The sequence below is a fragment of the Atractosteus spatula genome, unplaced genomic scaffold (assembly GCF_055471065.1).
Source record: "Atractosteus spatula isolate fAtrSpa1 unplaced genomic scaffold, fAtrSpa1.hap1 Scaffold_57, whole genome shotgun sequence".
Taxonomy (NCBI): Eukaryota; Metazoa; Chordata; class Actinopteri; order Semionotiformes; family Lepisosteidae; genus Atractosteus; species Atractosteus spatula.
This window is the reverse complement of record NW_028296887.1, coordinates 197,883-214,919: the sequence shown is the minus strand read 5'-3', so window position 1 is coordinate 214,919 and position 17,037 is coordinate 197,883. Positions and strand designations below refer to the sequence as shown.

The following is a 17,037-nucleotide window of genomic DNA, read 5'->3' as shown; positions in this document are numbered from 1 at the left end:
GTGATTCTGAGTGATGTCTGCATCCACGCAATTTGATAAATGCTAAATGGAGAGGGGATTCTGTGTTAATTGTGCTCCTCCTGGGAGAGGTCAAGATGAGAAGTTCACGAGGCTGGTGGTAAATATCCTGTCCAGCAATATCGGGGCTGTAGGGGGTCAGATCTATAGATGTAGTAAACACATTAGTGGAGACGGTGTGTCTGCTCCCTGTGTGAGAGCCGAGCAGGAAGAATAATCTGTGGTCTGGGAAGAAGAGACCCTCGTTGCGGTGTTCCTCACAGGAGAGAATGAAAAAAAAAATTTTCAGGGACGCTGATTTTTCTCTTTGGGGGAATTAAAAGCACGTGTAGCGAGTGATCTCGTGGCGCAACGGTAGCGCGTCTGACTCCAGATCAGAAGGTTGCGTGTTCAAATCACGTCGAGGTCAGCTGATGGGTTTGCAGGTGTTGCTGGTGCCAAACCCGGGAATTACACCACGCTGTTCGGTTTTATCTGTACACCACATAGGTAATCTGAACGAAATAACAGAACAGTACAGAACACGCAGTCAGGAGCTTATGCAGCGTTTCATCTTGAACACGACAAGAGGAAAGGCACACTGCACGTCCGCGAAACATCACGTCTGACTTCAGAGAAAGTGACATCAGAGAATGGAAGTTTCAGACCGCTTTTTTGTTACAGGTTCAAGCAAACCTGAAAGTTAGGGAGTGTTTGGTCACTTTTGTATGAAAAAGTGTTTGAAGCCTGTAATTATAATTTGCCCTTTTTTAATTGTGGTTGAAATCCACTCCCGTGTACCAAGACCTTACAGTATATTCATGTTTACTTAAATAACTAACTATTGGACTATTGGACATTAGTTGGTGTTTTTTTTGTAACGATTGCTATTTCATGCAGGAAAGAAAGGAACCCAGACCCAACGTTTGCTTTCAGGTGCGGTTCATTTACATAACGGACATCTATTTCTGAGGAGCCTGATTTAAATCACACAACCCCGGTAGAAGTCAAATCGACAATCTTATAAACCGAAATCAGACACGTTATCCATTAAACCACTAGCCCGCCACGTAACTGAATTGCACCATGGTGAGTTCAGCGCCGCTACTAGTAATACCCCACCCCCATCTTAAATTTCTACGTGAGAAACGTGTTTTTTACATTTTTATCAGTTTTTAAAAATCATCACTTTTAAGCAGACAAAGCCTTTATGTGTCGCTCTGAATTTCTAATTGATTTAGAATTCCAAGAAAAAAGCGTTTTGTTCCACAACGGCGTGAAATGATCACGTCTTTCACTCTACTTCTCTCTAGTAGTAAAGCAGATCTTGCTAGGTGAGCATTTGCTCCGGTAAATTAGGTCACTTTTCATGTTAACTCACTTCTTCTAAACACAACATTTCCTGGTGCATGTTTTCTCCATGAAAAAAGACATTTTCCCTTACATGATTTCTCGTTTTGTTTCATCAAAGAGTACAGAAAGAAGAAAGAAAGAAAGGAAAAGTGTCGTAAATGAACTCTGTCGCCCTTGGGAGATGTCAAGCGCATTGGACATGAAAAGTGCACAATAAAAGCCATTTCTCTTCGTGTCGGGGCTCCTATTGAATGTAAAGGAGGGAACGTGCTCAGCCAGCCGACTCAGCGCTTACTGAACGCAGGTGTCACAGAGCGGTGTGTCCAAGTGGCAGTAAAAGAGGAGAATTCTGCCGGCGCCGTGGCTTAGTTGGTTAAAGTACCTGTCTAGTTAACGGGAAATCCTGGCTCCAAATCCTAGCAGTCCATCGCCTGTGTTGCACTGGACACCCTGTAGATCATCAAAAGCATATTGAGCTCCTTGGTAATGAAATTGCCGGATAAAAGCCATTGCACATCCTTTCTCAACATGCTCAGCGAGCAGGCTCACCGCACACCGAACGAAGATGTGACAGAGCGGTGTGTGCAATTGGCTGTAAAAGGATATTGCTTCGCCGTCGTTGTGGCTTAGTTGATTAAAGCTCCTGTCTAATAAACAGGAAATCCTGGGTTCAAATCCCAGCGGTGCTTTTCTTCCTGTCTTCTCGCACCGTTTATTGGTATAGACAACATGCTTCTGCATTATGTTTAAAAGTGTTCATTTCATTTTTGGCACAGCTTATTTTTCAAGAAATCCACACATTGCGGAAGATAAAGTGCTCATCTTTCTTATCAATGCAAAAGAATTACTGCCAGCTGGCAAGAAAATGACAACGATTTGTTTTTACTTTAGCCAAAAATCTGTGAATGTAGAAAAAATACGACATGTGTTAGTTTCTATGCCACACTCAGGGTGTCCTTCAGTTAAACACAACGTTGGTAGATCAAACGCACGCAGAGACACACTTCGAATTAATCCGATCTAAACATTACCTTCTCTAAATGTGATTGAGTTTCTTTCCACGTCCTTAGCCATCTTGATGTTTGCAGAGATTTTCAACTTTTGACACGAGTCAAACTACAGTACGAGTAAATAGTTGAGTACCTAAGTCAATATCACCGGGAATGTGAAAATTAATGTAAACATCAATATTTCTGCTGTCTCCTGAGAAACACAAGTATAGAGTCAAAACACAATAAATAATGCTAAAAAATTATTCAGTTAACACCCAGATGTGACAAAACACATTTAAGACTTACATCCCCTTTAAATATGTATTTCCTTAATATCAGTTCTCTTCCCTCCCCAGGACACTTGCAAATTCACTATAGCATATTAAAAGCTGTGTGTAAGTCTTACATGTGTTCTGTCACATCTGGGTGTTAAATTAATAGATGTGTTGTGTTATCTAATATGATTTGACTCCACGCTTGTGTTTCTCGGGAGACAGCAGAAATATTGGGGATTTGCGGCTACAGAAAATAATGTGAACTTTACAGGCAAAAGTAAGGTTACGTTAAAGAAACAAAAACTTATTGTCACCCTTTTTAACGTGATTTTTTAAGACATTTGTTCGGAATAGTATATCTTCTCGTGTCTGTGGCTGTTATCCTACAATAACGGTGGTGAAATAGCAGGAATGTGCGGAAAGAATCGGAGATTGAACAGAAGACTCATCCAGTCGATAGTAAGGTTGTGTAGGACCGCACACACTACGATGTCAGTGTTGAGTAGCGTGGTTTAAAAGCTTCTTCACGAACCAGGAAGGAGTAGAAACCTAAAGTCTTCTGATCCGTAATCAGACACGTTATCCATTGTGCCATTGGCGTTTGCATCGCGTTCCCATACAGCACCACATTCAGTTCAGAGCCGCTACTATTCATGTGTTTTGTACGTGTCTAGTTACTACGTCTTTCATTATGTCTGGTTTAAAATAATATATCTTTAAAACAGACAAAGAGTTTATGAGTCTCCCTGAAATTCACACACGAAGAATAAAAGATATCGCGTTTAAAAAGAATACAGAGATGCCGGCGATAGAAAACGGAGCGTCTTAAGTGCGCGCTATCACTGAACTAAACTCCCGATCGGTAAGTTTGTCGGCGGCTTTTTAATTGTGTTAGGAAGAGCAAACAGTCCACAGTGTACATTTTAAAGGTCTAAGCAAAACAGTCAGACGTGAGGATTATTCAGAACAGGAGCCTCTACTTCTTTGTATACTGAGCTTTCGGGTGAACGTCAAAGTGAAAGACAAATTCGCAATTTTCCCTTTTTGATTAAGGAACAAGAAAACACCATCCTTCGAGCTGGATTCAAACCAGGGACATAGGAAATACCCGCTGTTTTTGTTTACAGTCTTAAGATCTAGTAACTGAGCTATCGAGAGGTCGAAAAGTAAACGCTTTGTCACACGTGTAGCCCAATGTAGTTTAGTGTTCCTCTTTATTTAAATCCCAGTTCGACATCAAAATACTCACTCCCATAGTCTCGTTCAGAAGAAGAAATGGACCAGGCTTCCACTGTATAAACGTCCAGAGTTCTTAACGTAAAACGTTTGAAGGGACATCAGTGCAGGCAAAAATTGACCCTTTTTCTAGTGGTATCAGGATCATATAAAACCTTTCTTTTGGATTGAGAAGAGGGTCATGGAGACACTCAAAACATCCCTGTCTTTGCTTCTTTCAAGGACGAATGGAGTATTGAGCTGCAAGCATCGGTTCAAATCAAAACTCTCTGCTACTGCAGTTGCTTGTTTGAGAGTTTCTTCAAATCTTTCAACTGAACGTTGATATCAAGGGATATTGACGGTAATATCATACGGATTTTGGTTTTCTTTTGATCGAAAATTGTATTAAAATACAAGCCTCTTTCACATTTGTATAATACTTTCCCTTGCATCCTCAGATAAAAATTCTAAATACCACAAAGTTACAATATATGGAATAGCATTTATTTTAAAATGTATTTTAAAATTTGCATTTAATTAGAGCTATATTTAGAGCTTAGTAAAGATAACATTGCTAATATTGATGGAGTAGAAATGTAAGATGAATTGATAGCTTTTTCTGAGCTAAAAAGTCCTACAACGCCTCCTGTAACAGGTAAGGACTCATAGCAAGACATTGCTATTGCATTGCGCATTTTGCAGATACGACCAGTTTCTGCTTCTGGTGAGTGCATTTTTTCCAAACTGAAATTAACAAGAACATTTTCAAGATGCGCCATGTCCCTAAATCGTTCATCAGGACTACTATTAATATCAGGTGAAAGCAGTACAAAGCATAAATTTAACCTATTAAGAGACTATATCTGTCAGCTACTGCTGTAAGCCATGTTCAGCCAACGCTAGAAATATTACTGCTCTACTACAGTAGCTAAAGAAAGCAAGTCCGACTTAGAAACGGATCACAAGTCGAAGACATAAACCGACAAGGATGGGACACGCGTGCAGAGCACAAGGGATTAGCAATCCATCGCCTTAACCACTCGGCCACCTCGTCACGAAAGCCATCTACACTTGGGCATGATTTTGGTCGGCGACCAGGCTCAGCGCACATCGGCCTCAGATGTCTCAGAGCGGTGTGTCCAAGCGGCTGTATAAGAATAGGTAATAGGTTTATTCCATGCTGAAAAAAAAGAAGAAAGAGACAACAACGTTTCGGCCGTGGAGCCTTCTTCAGGTGTGAGAGAGACAGGGCAGTAGGCAAAGGTAAAGTAGCGGGAGAACAAAGGTTTGAGGGTGGGTATCCACCTGTATAAGAATAGTGTTCTGCCGGCGCTGTGATAAAGCTGGTTAAAACACCTGTTTCATAAAGAGGAGATCCTGGATCCGAATTGCAGCGGTAACTTTTTTTCCTGTCTTGTTTTACAGAACATGTAAAACAACATGTAGAACAACATTACCGGGAATTTCCAATAATTACGGACATTGGCAACTTCCAAGCAGTTAGTATTCACCCATGGAATTATAGGTTCCAGTGGGTGGCGGGAATGCTCCCGTTGCATCTTCAGCTAAAGTAATTTAAAATACATAGCAAAATTGTTTGAGAACTTGACAAGCAAAAACGACAGATCGCCGAAGTTGTATTTTAATATTTTCGTATATTTACTTTAATTTGAATATAAATGTTAACATAAACGCTGTTCAATATAATGTAATTTTGTTGTACTTTTAAAATATTTTAGCTGAGGATGCGAGGGGGGCTATTACACCTTGCCAAACATCTAAATAACTGTAAAAGAGGCTGGCATTTTAATAAAACGGGCGATCAAAAGAAAGCTACAAATAGTACGGTATTATGCTCAATATCCCTCGATACTGAAGGTCAGATGAAGAACTTGAAGAAACTCTCAAAGAATCAACGGCAATAGCAGAGGATGTTGATTTTGAACCTACGTTTGCACATCAATTATCCAGCAGTCTTTGCTTGACAGACTTCCTCAAGATATTTGGTGTTCTATATAGAAAATCGAAAATTAAAAGTGCTAATGTGCCAAGAGGGGTGGTCCGAGGCAAAGACTGCGGTAGAGGAAGAATAATCTCTGCACGATAAGGCGTGTCTAATACTCGGCCCCTGAAAGGCATCATATTCGTTGAACTGCCTCCCAGCTGTGACTCTTGCACGAATTTCGCGGTACGTGTGTACGAGCTTATAATTCAGGAATATCAATGGTCAGACGTTTATGGTGGGTTTGTGTTTTGTATTATTTAGTGAATGGAAAAAAAAAACATTTTCAAAACTACAGCTCGAATGAAATAATAAAAAAAGTTTATTTGCCTGTTTGTTGTAACAGCTGTGCCAAAAATATTCATCTACATCAGAATAGTACCTGAACGGGACTGGACCGTATTGGATTTTAGGAAATTTATTTTTGCACATCTTCGCCTACGATCAGGAATACCTTCCTGTTTTCAGCGTGTTTATTGTTTCTACCTGTGATCTCGGAAAGAAAGACCCACTACCTGTGAAATAGGTAAAACCGAAATATTCCGGGAATTTGCTATGGTTTGAGAGGAGTGTATGAAGGTATTAAAGGAGAGAAGAGACGCGCATTCCGCACGGGGAGCGCAGAACCCTGAACCGCGCCTGTGTCTTTTCTTATATAACCGCTGAGCCCGGACACAGTGTCTCCAGCCAGTGAAATACAGGAGAAACCGCAAGGAAAACAATGTTTCTTTTAATAAGTCTTTCTCTGGTTTTCTATTTCGGTCTTTCACATTTGAATGCATACTTTGCAGTTAATCTTTCCTCGATTACAGGCAGCCCAAACAGTTCTTAAGGCAGACATCGAAGCCTATTTGACTTTCTGCTGATCACATAAGTGTTCAAGAAGTATTTCCCTGCCCATCATGTGCCCCCAAGCCGGTTTCTCCGTTTTCCTCTTCCTGTCGTTGTCAGCGAGCACAAGAAGACAGGAAAAACGCAAGGCAGGGAAAAGACAGTAGCTGTCAGAGTGGGATTTGAACCCACGCCTCTATTCAGAGACCAAAACACCCAAGCAATGGAAAAACACGAGCCCTTAAATCTGGCGAATTAGACCACTCGGCCATCCTGACAAGCTGCAGGTGTTAGTGTGCTGGAAGCACAAGTAATTCACAAAACTGAGAAATGGTTTGCTGGAGAAGCGCCAAGTTGCCTGTTGTAGCCTAAACGGATCGCGGAAATTAAATATTCGGATCAATTCAGAGCGTGCTTTACAGCCTTCGTGTAATATTTTGATCTGCTAGGGTGCAGTCGTCTTCACAATCTGGATTATCTCATAAAGAGCGACGTCAGTGTAAAACAGCTATCATTTTTAAGAACAGACGTTGTATTGGATATTAATAATTGATTTATTTTCCTGATTACAATACAGTATACTTTCCTGATTCCAATGTATTGTGAAGCATAAAAGCCAACTGCATCAATCTCTATTACGCGTCATTTATGAAGGCGTTTCAAATAGCAGCCAGTGCAGTATTAACGCTTTTGGAGCATGTATTACATTGTAAATAATCTTATTTAAATAGGTTTAAATTCGCACACTGTTATTTAGACAGCGCAAACCAGTCTGACCTCCTTCAACTTTCTGTGCCCGCTGAGTAGATCTTAAAGCAGCTGCAGCCAGAGTAGCCGTAATGGCAACAGTGTTTGGAGTTCGGCTTATTTCTTCTGCAGAACCACCGGTATCGGAATATACAGTACTGATCCGCAAAATAAGCACTTTTGATTTCTGATCGTTTTTATTTTTTTATTTAAAGTTTCTCTAAACTTTACATTTGCTCGTACAAGTTTCCTCTATGAAATAAATAAAACATATAATTCAATACAATAACCACAGGCAGGAAGGCTCGTTGTCAAAGGCGTTGAGTTCAGTTAGCAGTTTCTCTTGGAGACGTTTGTTCAAATCCCACTTCTGATGAAAAGCTTTTCTCGTTCGAGTAGAAACGATAGAAGCCTTAAGTGGGAAAAAAATCAAAACATCTCGCATTTCACGTGTTTAATGTTAATTGTCTCAGTGATTGATGGCTCTTCTCCCTTGCAGGGTGACGGCAAACTTCTTCAGAGAGGGAGTCTCCCAGGTACGGCTTTTCTTCGTCAAGAGCCGAGACAACAGAAACAGACTTCAAACTGACATGAATTACTTCATGAGCGTTTATGACCGTCTTTAAAAAGCTGAGAGCAGGCGAAAACGTCATTGGAAATGAGGAAATGTCTGCTGACAGTAAACAGAGCTCACGCTCAGCTGTGAATAAGCGCTCCTCGTTAGTATAGTGCTGAGTACCTACGCTTGTTTCGCGGGAAACCGGGGTACTTTTCTGTGACAGGGCGCTGGTTTAATTTTTTAAAAACCTGACTCCACTTAAAAGTGTGTACTGTGGACTAACTTTCGAAGTACTTAGTGCGGTAGAATATGGAGATCAGCTCTAGCTCTGAGCTCAACTGCAACAAGAAGTCGTACTGAACAAAGTCAGAGCCCAGCTGAACGTGTGCTCAGTGTGGTGCTCAGGACACGGGAGCATTGTTGTGGTTCTAATTAGCACGAAGTGCAGGGGCTCTGACTCAGAACGTTTCAATTTATATGTTCAGTAAATTAAAATGCACGACACGTTAAAATCGGATAATGACTATATAACCGAATGTCCCTCACAGTTTAAAAGATACCAGTAAGGACACACAATTACTGCGAATGCGATACTTATTGGAAATAGTCCCAAAACAAGCACGTATCGCAGCTGGTAGACCCCTGTAATAATTTTGCAGTGACAGAACACTTTGAAGATTTGCAATCTATTTAAATATGAATTTTCTAAATTTCTGTTCTCTTTACTCCCTGGCATAACTGAACTCTCACCTTCACATACTAAAGGCATTACATGCATTAGCTGTGATAATGCTTCTAAGAAACACAGAATGGCATTTAGTTTTGTTCCTCATTTCCCCCAAGAAAAAAAAAGGAGTACATTTCCGCCTGGAATGATTGATGCCCCATCAAACATGTTTTAATATCCCCAGAAGTTTATACAGTAGAATCCTGGTTTGTGGCTTAAATTCAAGGTAAAAAATACTAAGGAAACGAGTTGGAAACAATGCCGATCTGGGATTTTACTCATCCGGAACATTTCACTACATTGGGCAGTATGTGCCAGAGAGCAACTCCTGATAGCTCAGTTGGTAGAGTGGGGAACTCTAGTGGAAACACTTGGGAATCCTTAGGTTGTTGGTTTGACTCTGGCTTGAAGGAAAGTTCCTTTTGTGTATTTTAATCAAAGAGTTAAAATAGTGAATCTGTGTAATTCAGTCGTTGATCAAAAGCTCAATAAACGACGAAGCAGAGGCTCCTGTTCCGAATTCAGCTCCCGTCTGATTGTCTTGTTTTGGCCAAGATCTGATCTATGAATTAAGGGAGTACTCTGTCTGCTTTGTAATTCAAAAACACATTTTGTAATGCAAATGTCAAGTTTTTTGTAGATATAAAGGTGTTCTCTGTTTTCAAAGGATAGCTACTTAATTGGCTTTATGATTTGGTATTGATTTTGTATCGTTGTATTATTAACTTTGTGCTTTCTGTGTTTTTATCGTATTGTGAACTTATTTTTTAAACAAATGCTTACAAAGGCAGACACGGCACACATCTGTTTATACCAGCGGTGAATTGTACATTTTTATTAAGTACAATCTACTGTGCACTTTTGGGAGTATAACAGGTTCTTTATAAAGTGGCAAAAATATAAAAGGGGAAAATACCCCAGACTGCGTGTAAAGCCCTTGTTGTGGCTGTTGTTTTATTTTTAGATAAAATGGCGTACTGTGCACGAAATGTTGCAGAAACACAATCTGATATTTTAATAACTATTATTTTAATAATTTGATAAGTATGAGGCCCCGGATCCAAGTCTTCGGTTCTGATTTTTTAAACATGATATCTTCCCTTCCTCTCGATGTGAGGAATTGTTTTTTTTCACATTGCGATCCAAAGAGCCTCAGACGCACAGTCTAACAGTAACCAAACCAGAATGGATTCTGCTTGGAGCCGGACTGAGCTCATTCTCACTCTCTGTGCTGAAAACAGAATTATCTCTTCCCCAAACATCGTCTACAGATCACTTGTGTGCTTTTAACCTTCTCGCAGCTAGAGGCGAGACTGAAGCTGGAGATGTGAAGGCACCCGCTGGTGCATCTTCTCCAAATTTCACAATCGCGACAGACTTCTCTTTTTTAAAAAAAGTAGATATAGCCCTGAAAAAAGCATTAGCTTTATCAGTTTTTACATTAATCGATTTTGAATCAAATATTCTATTTTTATTGCAATTTACATAATAATAATAATTATTATTATCACTTACACTTATATAGCGCTTTTCTGGACACTCCACTCAAAGCGCTTTACAGGTAATGGGGAATCCCACTACCGCCACCAATGTGCAGCCCCACCTGGATGATGCAACGGCAGCCATACTGTGCCAAAATGCTCACCACACATCAACAATCAGTGGGGAGGAGAGCAGAGTAATGAAGCCAGTTCATAGATGGGGATTATTAGGAGGCCATGACTGGTAAGGGCCAATGGAAAATTGGGCCAGGATGCCGGGGTTACACCCCTACTCTTTCAAGAGACGACCTGGGATTTTTAAAGGCCAGAGAGAGTCAGGACCTCAGTTTTACTTCTCAGCCGACGGACGGCACCTGTTTACAGTTTAGTGTCCCCGTCATTATACTGGGGCATGAGGACCCACATGGACCGCAGGGTGAGCGTCCAGCGACAGAAACCAGATGGTACCGTGTGTCGGGCTCGGCTGCGAGCAGGACAATGACGTCACGGGGACAAAGTAGAAAAAATCAAAACAGTTCTGTAAAAGACCTGTGTCAGCTGTCGGTTAGCAGTCTGGACTCTAAATCCATCGATCTGATTTCAAATCTCTCTAACACCTGAGCTGCGGCTTCTTTCGAGTAGTTATTCAGGAGAACACTATGTTGATTGTATAGATGAAACGTTTAATATATTCAGGTGGGTAGCTACTTCAGCATGCATATCTGCAAAGAAACAAGTAATGTTTGTATATAAATGAATGTCTCTGACAACTTAATGTTAGTTTTTAATTTAGTTTTAGTTTTACGATGTAGGTCAGGCGTTGACATATGCACAAACACACGAAATGTCTCACTCCTGATTCAGCTCATGCTTCATACGAGTGAAGCGATTCCTCCTGCTTCTCGTACAACTATATCAGAAAAGAAGCCCGTGTCACCCAGCTCTGATTCAAGAGCGACTCACATCTTGACAGGGTGCCCCTTTGGTCAGAAAAAATAGTTGTCAGAAAATGTGAGAAAAGGAACGTTATGTACAGTAAGCTCTCACACACAGCTCTCACACACAGCATTAGAGATTGGAATCTGATTGTAAAAAAAAAAACTGCCCATCTCCCCGGCATTTAACGGTGCTGTTGTTTTTATTTTACATATTGTTAGCATTTTAATGAATTGTTAAAAGATTTATACACAAATCGCTAAATACGAAACGTAAAAAAACCAACTGTAAGCAATTGACCATTCATATTCCTGAATTTTAAATCCCTGTGTTTATCTGTGTCCAAGTGCCTGGTGCAGCTATTTTGAAAGCATACCTCAAGGAGGGCTTTACACGCAGTCTGGGGTATTTTCTCCTTTTACATTTTTGCGATTTTATATCGAACCTGGTATACTCCCAAAAGTGCACAGTAGCTTGTACTGTGTGCCCTGTTTGCCTTTGTAAGCGTTTGTTTAAAAAATAACTTCACAATACGATAAAAACAGAGAAAGCACAAACTTAATAATATAACGATTCAAAATCAAAACCAAATCATAAAGTCAATTAAGTACCTAACTTTTGAAAACAGACAACACTTTATCTATAAAAAACTTGACATTTGTATCTATTTTTGAATTACAAAGCAGACAGAGCAGTCCCTGAACTTAAAGACCAGATTTGTTCAAATCCCTTGTACCAATTTAGATTGATCTTGATCAGAACACGACCATCAGACGTGAGGGGAATTCGGAACAGGAGCCTCTGCTTCGTCATTTATTGAGCTTCTGATCAACGTCTGAGTGAAAGTTATTTATTGTCTTTGATTAAAGTACGCAAAAGGCACCTGCGTACACCTTTTAGCTCATAAATTCATCGTACATTTATATCCCATCAATATAAACAATGTTATCTTTACCTGGCACTAAATGTAGCTCTAAATAAATGCAAATTTTAAAAAACAGTTAAAAATTAATGCTATTCCATATATTGTAACTTTGTGGTATTTAGAATTTTTATCTGAGGATGCAGGGGAAAGTATTATACAACTGTGAAAGAGGCTCGAATTTTAATACAATTTCGATCAAAAGAAAACCAAAATCCGTAAGATTTTACCGTCAATATCCCTCGATATTGACGTTCAGTTGAAAGATTTGGAGAAACTCTCAAAGAAGCAACTGCAGTTGGAGAGATTTGATTTGAACCGATGTTCGCAGCTCAATAATCCATTCGTCCTCGAAAGAAGCAAAGGTTAGTATGTTTTGAGTGTCACCATGATCCTCTTCTCAATCCAAACGAAAGGTTTTATGTGATCCTGATCCCACTAGAAAAAGAGTCAATTTCCTCCTGCACTGATATCCCTTCAAATGTTTTATAAGAACTCTGGACGTTTATACAGTAGAAGCCTGGTCCATTTCTTCTACTAAACGAGACTATGGGAGTGAGTATTTTGATGTCGAACTGGGATTTAAATAAAGAGGAACACTACACTGCATTGGGCTACGCGTGTGACAAAACATTTACTTTCCGACCTCTCGATAGCTCAGTTGCTAGCTCTTAAGACTGTAGAAAAAGCAGCGAGTATTTCTTATATCCCAGGTCTGAATCCAGTTTGAAGGATGGTGTTTTCTTGTTCCTTAATCAAAAAGTGAAAATTGCTCATTTGTCTTTCACTTTGACATTCACCCGAAAACTCAGTATACAAAGAAGTAGAGGCTCCTGTTCTGAATAATCCTCACGTCTGATTGTTTTGCTTAGACCTTTAAAATGTACACTGTGGACTGTTTGCTCTTCCTAACACAATTAAAAAGCCGCCGACAAACTTACCGATCGGGAGTTTAGTTCAGTGATAGCGCGCACTTAAGACGCTCCGTTTTCTATCGCCGGCATCTCTGTGTTCTTTTTAAACGTGATATCTTTTATTCTTCGTGTGTGAATTTCAGGGAGACTCATAAACCCTTTGTCTGTTTTAAAGATACATTATTTTAAACCAGACATAATGAAAGACGTAGTAATAAGACACACGTACAAAACACATGAATAGTAGCGGCTCTGAACTGAATGTGGTGCTGTATGGGAACGCGATGCAAACGCCAATGGCACAATAGATAACGTGTCTGATTACGGATCAGAAGACTTTAGGTTTCTACTCCTTTCTGGTTCGTGAAGAAGATTTAAACCACACTACTCAACACTGACATCGACGTGTGTGAGGTCCTACACAACCTTACTATCGACTAGATGAGTCTTCTGTTCTATCTCCGATTCTTTCTGCACATTCCTGCTATTTCACCACCGTTATTGTAGGACAACAGCCACAGACACGAGAAGATATACTATTCCGAACAAATGTCTTAAATAATCAAGTTGAAAAGGGTGACAATAAGTTTTTGTTTCTTTAACGTAACCTTACTTTTGCCTGTAAAGTTCACATTATTTTCTGTAGCCGCAAATCCTCAATATTTCTGCTGTCTCCCGAGAAACACAAGCGTGGAGTCAAATCATATTACAGTACACAGCTGATAGTAATTTAAGTAGGGAGCTGCGTCAGCATGCGTGGGCATGCTGCAAAGGGAAAAGTATAGGTTTATTCCATGCTGAAAAGAGAAGGAAACAATGTTTCAGCTGTGGAGCCTTCTTTGATCGTGACTCGAAATAAACCTTTACCTTTACTTGTTCGTTTGATGTTAATTTATCTCCATCAAATACCTAAGAGTATCTAAACTCGACAGTTGCTTTCAGTAGCTAAAGACAGGCTATACTGCTCCAGGTGAGGCTCGAACTCACAACCTCGGCATGACTCCGCTGTGCACTGTTATATAAGTACCGCGCGCTGACCGATTGCGCCACTGGAGCTGTGCTTCTCATACAGACTGACGCTGCAGAAACACAGGGTGAAAACGGTTTCGGTTGTGGATCCATCTCCTCATGGGGAAAAGCAACAGTAAAATAGCAAGGAAAATACAAGAAAAGAAAGTGGAAGAATTGTGCTAACAGCAAAGAGGGACGGAGGGAGGTGGTCGGACAAGTAAATCAACCCGGCGGATTATTTGTAGCGACATTTTTGAGTCAATCAGCACACGGATTTCTCTTCATGTGCCTTAAGCTGTGCAGTTTGTATTTTCGATGTCGATAGGTTTCTTCAGAAGTCCAGTAAATTGACAATAATGGAAAACTAGCTGACGCACCCCGTCGTGAAGACCCTCTGTAAGGTGATTACACGTTTCATTTTCAAGTCGCCTCCTTTACACGCAATTGCAGCCCCGACACTGAGAGAAAGCATAAGAAATGGCTTCAATTTCAATGTGAAAGCGCAGTACAGGCTCTATGGCTTCACATCTTCCATCGATCACATAAAATTGCAGTAAAGCGCTCTAAATATGACTCTGAAGTACTGGGAAAGATGATTATTTTGAGCGTGCCTCCCAGGGTCTGCTACGAGGCTGAAGTTGGCTTCTTATTCGCCAGCTTCTTATTCGCGTTTTTCGTTCCACCTTAAATGCTGCTGCTGTTATGTTATGTCGCCTTTCGCCTGTAGATGGCTCTCGTCGATCAGTACTAATCCGGCTGGAATACTGTAGACATCTTCAGTGAAAGGGAATATCCAAATAAATAGCGGCTGTCCAAATTATATTTTTGTATGGAATATATTTCAGAAAATCGCAAACCAATTTTAGAAACTCATCACAACACGGACTTACACTGGGAAAGGGTGATTGCACTTTCTGCTTATTGCTACGGCCTTCCCCCCGATTATGAAAATGTCTCACAGTTCTGACACCGACGTGTGAAAGACAATGTAACAGACTATCAAAATCCTGAAGTACAAAAAATTTTAATGCACCAGTTTTTTAAATATGACCCTCTGATCTTGGCATGTCAGAATACATTGGGAAAACGTATGGCATGAATTGCAATGGCACACATTGTTGAGAATATCACTGACCTTGCCGATATTTGCAGGGGATACAAATGTTTTGCACATGTTAAACTACAACACGTAAAAATTGAGCTCCTTAGTCAATATCACCGGGAATGTCCAATAATGACAAACATCAGTAGCTACAAAGAAACTTAGACTCGCACATGGAGTTTTATCTTTGAATGGAGGGTGGGAGAGTTCATTTATACTCTCGTTGCTCATTAGCTAAATTATTTTAAAAATATGACACAGATTTGTTCAAGAAACTTGTAATCGCCTTAAAGAAAGTCTTCTTGAAGATGTGCACCAGCTAGCTCTCCACTGTCAATTGACAGGACTTTAGAAGAAACTGTTCTCATACAACCATCATACAAATTACACATCTTAAGGAACATGAAGAGAAATCTGTGTACTAAATAACATAAAACTGTCGCTGCAAATTATCACCAAGCTGTTTTATGTGTCTGACCACCTCTTTCCTACTTTGCAGCGAGCACAATTCTTTCTGTTTCTTCATCGCTATTTTACTGTCTCTTTTCCCCATGTGGAGATGGATTCACAGCCGAAACTTTAGGTCGGTTCCTGTTACTCTGTCCAATTGAAAGAGCTGTATTAAAGGCACTCCCATCTCTGCAGGAAAGTTATTGCTGCTCTCAACACAATATACTGCAGCCAAATGTGATAGTGATACTATCACTGCCTGTGGGCCACGTGTTCCTACTGTCAGCCTATTATGTCATGTTCATCCACACCCAGAAACATTACTGCTGTAGCACAAGATTTATATAGGCGCGGTCGATAGAGCATGAATCTCTTAATCTCAGAACTGTGGGTTCAGCCCCCACATTGGGTCCCTCTGTGTCAATTTGATCCTCCCAATCCTCCTAGCAGGACCTGATGGTGTACCCACTGATACCCAGTGCCTTATATGACCTTTGCGTAATTCAGCTTTCTTTCCACTTGATTCAGATTTTGATCTGAAATCATCGGCCGAACAAGAGTTTGTCTAAATCGAGGGAGATCTGCTCTCAAGAAAGTATTAAACACTTCAGCATTTACTGTTCGAATACCACACTTTGTCAAAACACTGCCGCTTCTTAAGCTAATAAGTAACAGTTTTTGAGCACGCCTTGTATTGTTAATGCTTATATTAAAAAAGCATAAATTCACATAATGGAATTTGGATGGAACAAAGTAATTCAGCCCCTATACAACATTACAAACCCACTGAAAACTGTAAAACAAACAAACAAATGAAACAACTTCAAAACAAAAAGAAAAAGAACATTAAAAACATTAAAAAGAATTTAACTGCGAGAGCTTTTTCAAGTTTTCGGTACTCCATCCAGTAGTTACGTTAAGCCTTATTCAAAGCCCAACTGCAGTAGGCAACTACACGCTCCCCATCTGGCCCCTCCTGCGCCAACACCGCGCCCAACCCCCGAGTCACTCGCGTCGGTATCTAGGACATACGGTAACCGCGGGTCGGGGTAGGCCAGCACGGGGGCCCCCACCAGAGCTTCACTTAACCGGCCGAAAGCCCGAGTCCAAGTCAAAGCGGTGGCCCTTGTTGGTGAGGCAGTGCAGTGGGGGAGCGATGCTGGCAAAGTCCTGGACGAACCTCCGATAATACGAAGCCAACCGATAATACGAAGCTGCGCAGCTCTGCGACGGTGCGGGGAGTTGGCCAGCCCCTCACTGCGGCGACCTTACCTGGGTCTGTAGCCACCCCTCGCTGTCCAACAACATGTCACCTCCCGCCGCAGGAGCTCGCACTTGCGGGGGTTGAGCCTCAGGCCAGCACGGCGGATGCAGGCCAGCACCGCCTGGAGGTTCGTCAAGGCCTGGTCGAAACACCTGGCATGAACCAGCAGGTCGTCCAGATACAGCACACACTGGTTCCACAGGACCGATGCCAGCACCTTCTCCATCAGCGTCTCGAAAGTTGCCGGGGCATTGCA

At 41.0% G+C, this 17,037-nt stretch overlaps 2 non-coding genes across 2 annotated transcripts; one reads left to right on the top strand and one right to left on the bottom strand.

The window, feature by feature from the left end:
* The first annotated feature begins 355 nt into the window (after window positions 1-355).
* Window positions 356-427, top strand: trnaw-cca (transfer RNA tryptophan (anticodon CCA)). The gene has a single exon. It is a non-coding gene; the product is annotated as a tRNA-Trp (tRNA).
* Window positions 428-13,916: 13,489 nt separating this feature from the next.
* trnai-uau (transfer RNA isoleucine (anticodon UAU)) lies at window positions 13,917-14,010 on the bottom strand. The gene is made up of 2 exons: window positions 13,973-14,010; window positions 13,917-13,952 (listed from the first exon to the last, which is right to left on the bottom strand). It is a non-coding gene; the product is annotated as a tRNA-Ile (tRNA).
* Between the last annotated feature and the right edge of the window lie 3,027 nt (window positions 14,011-17,037).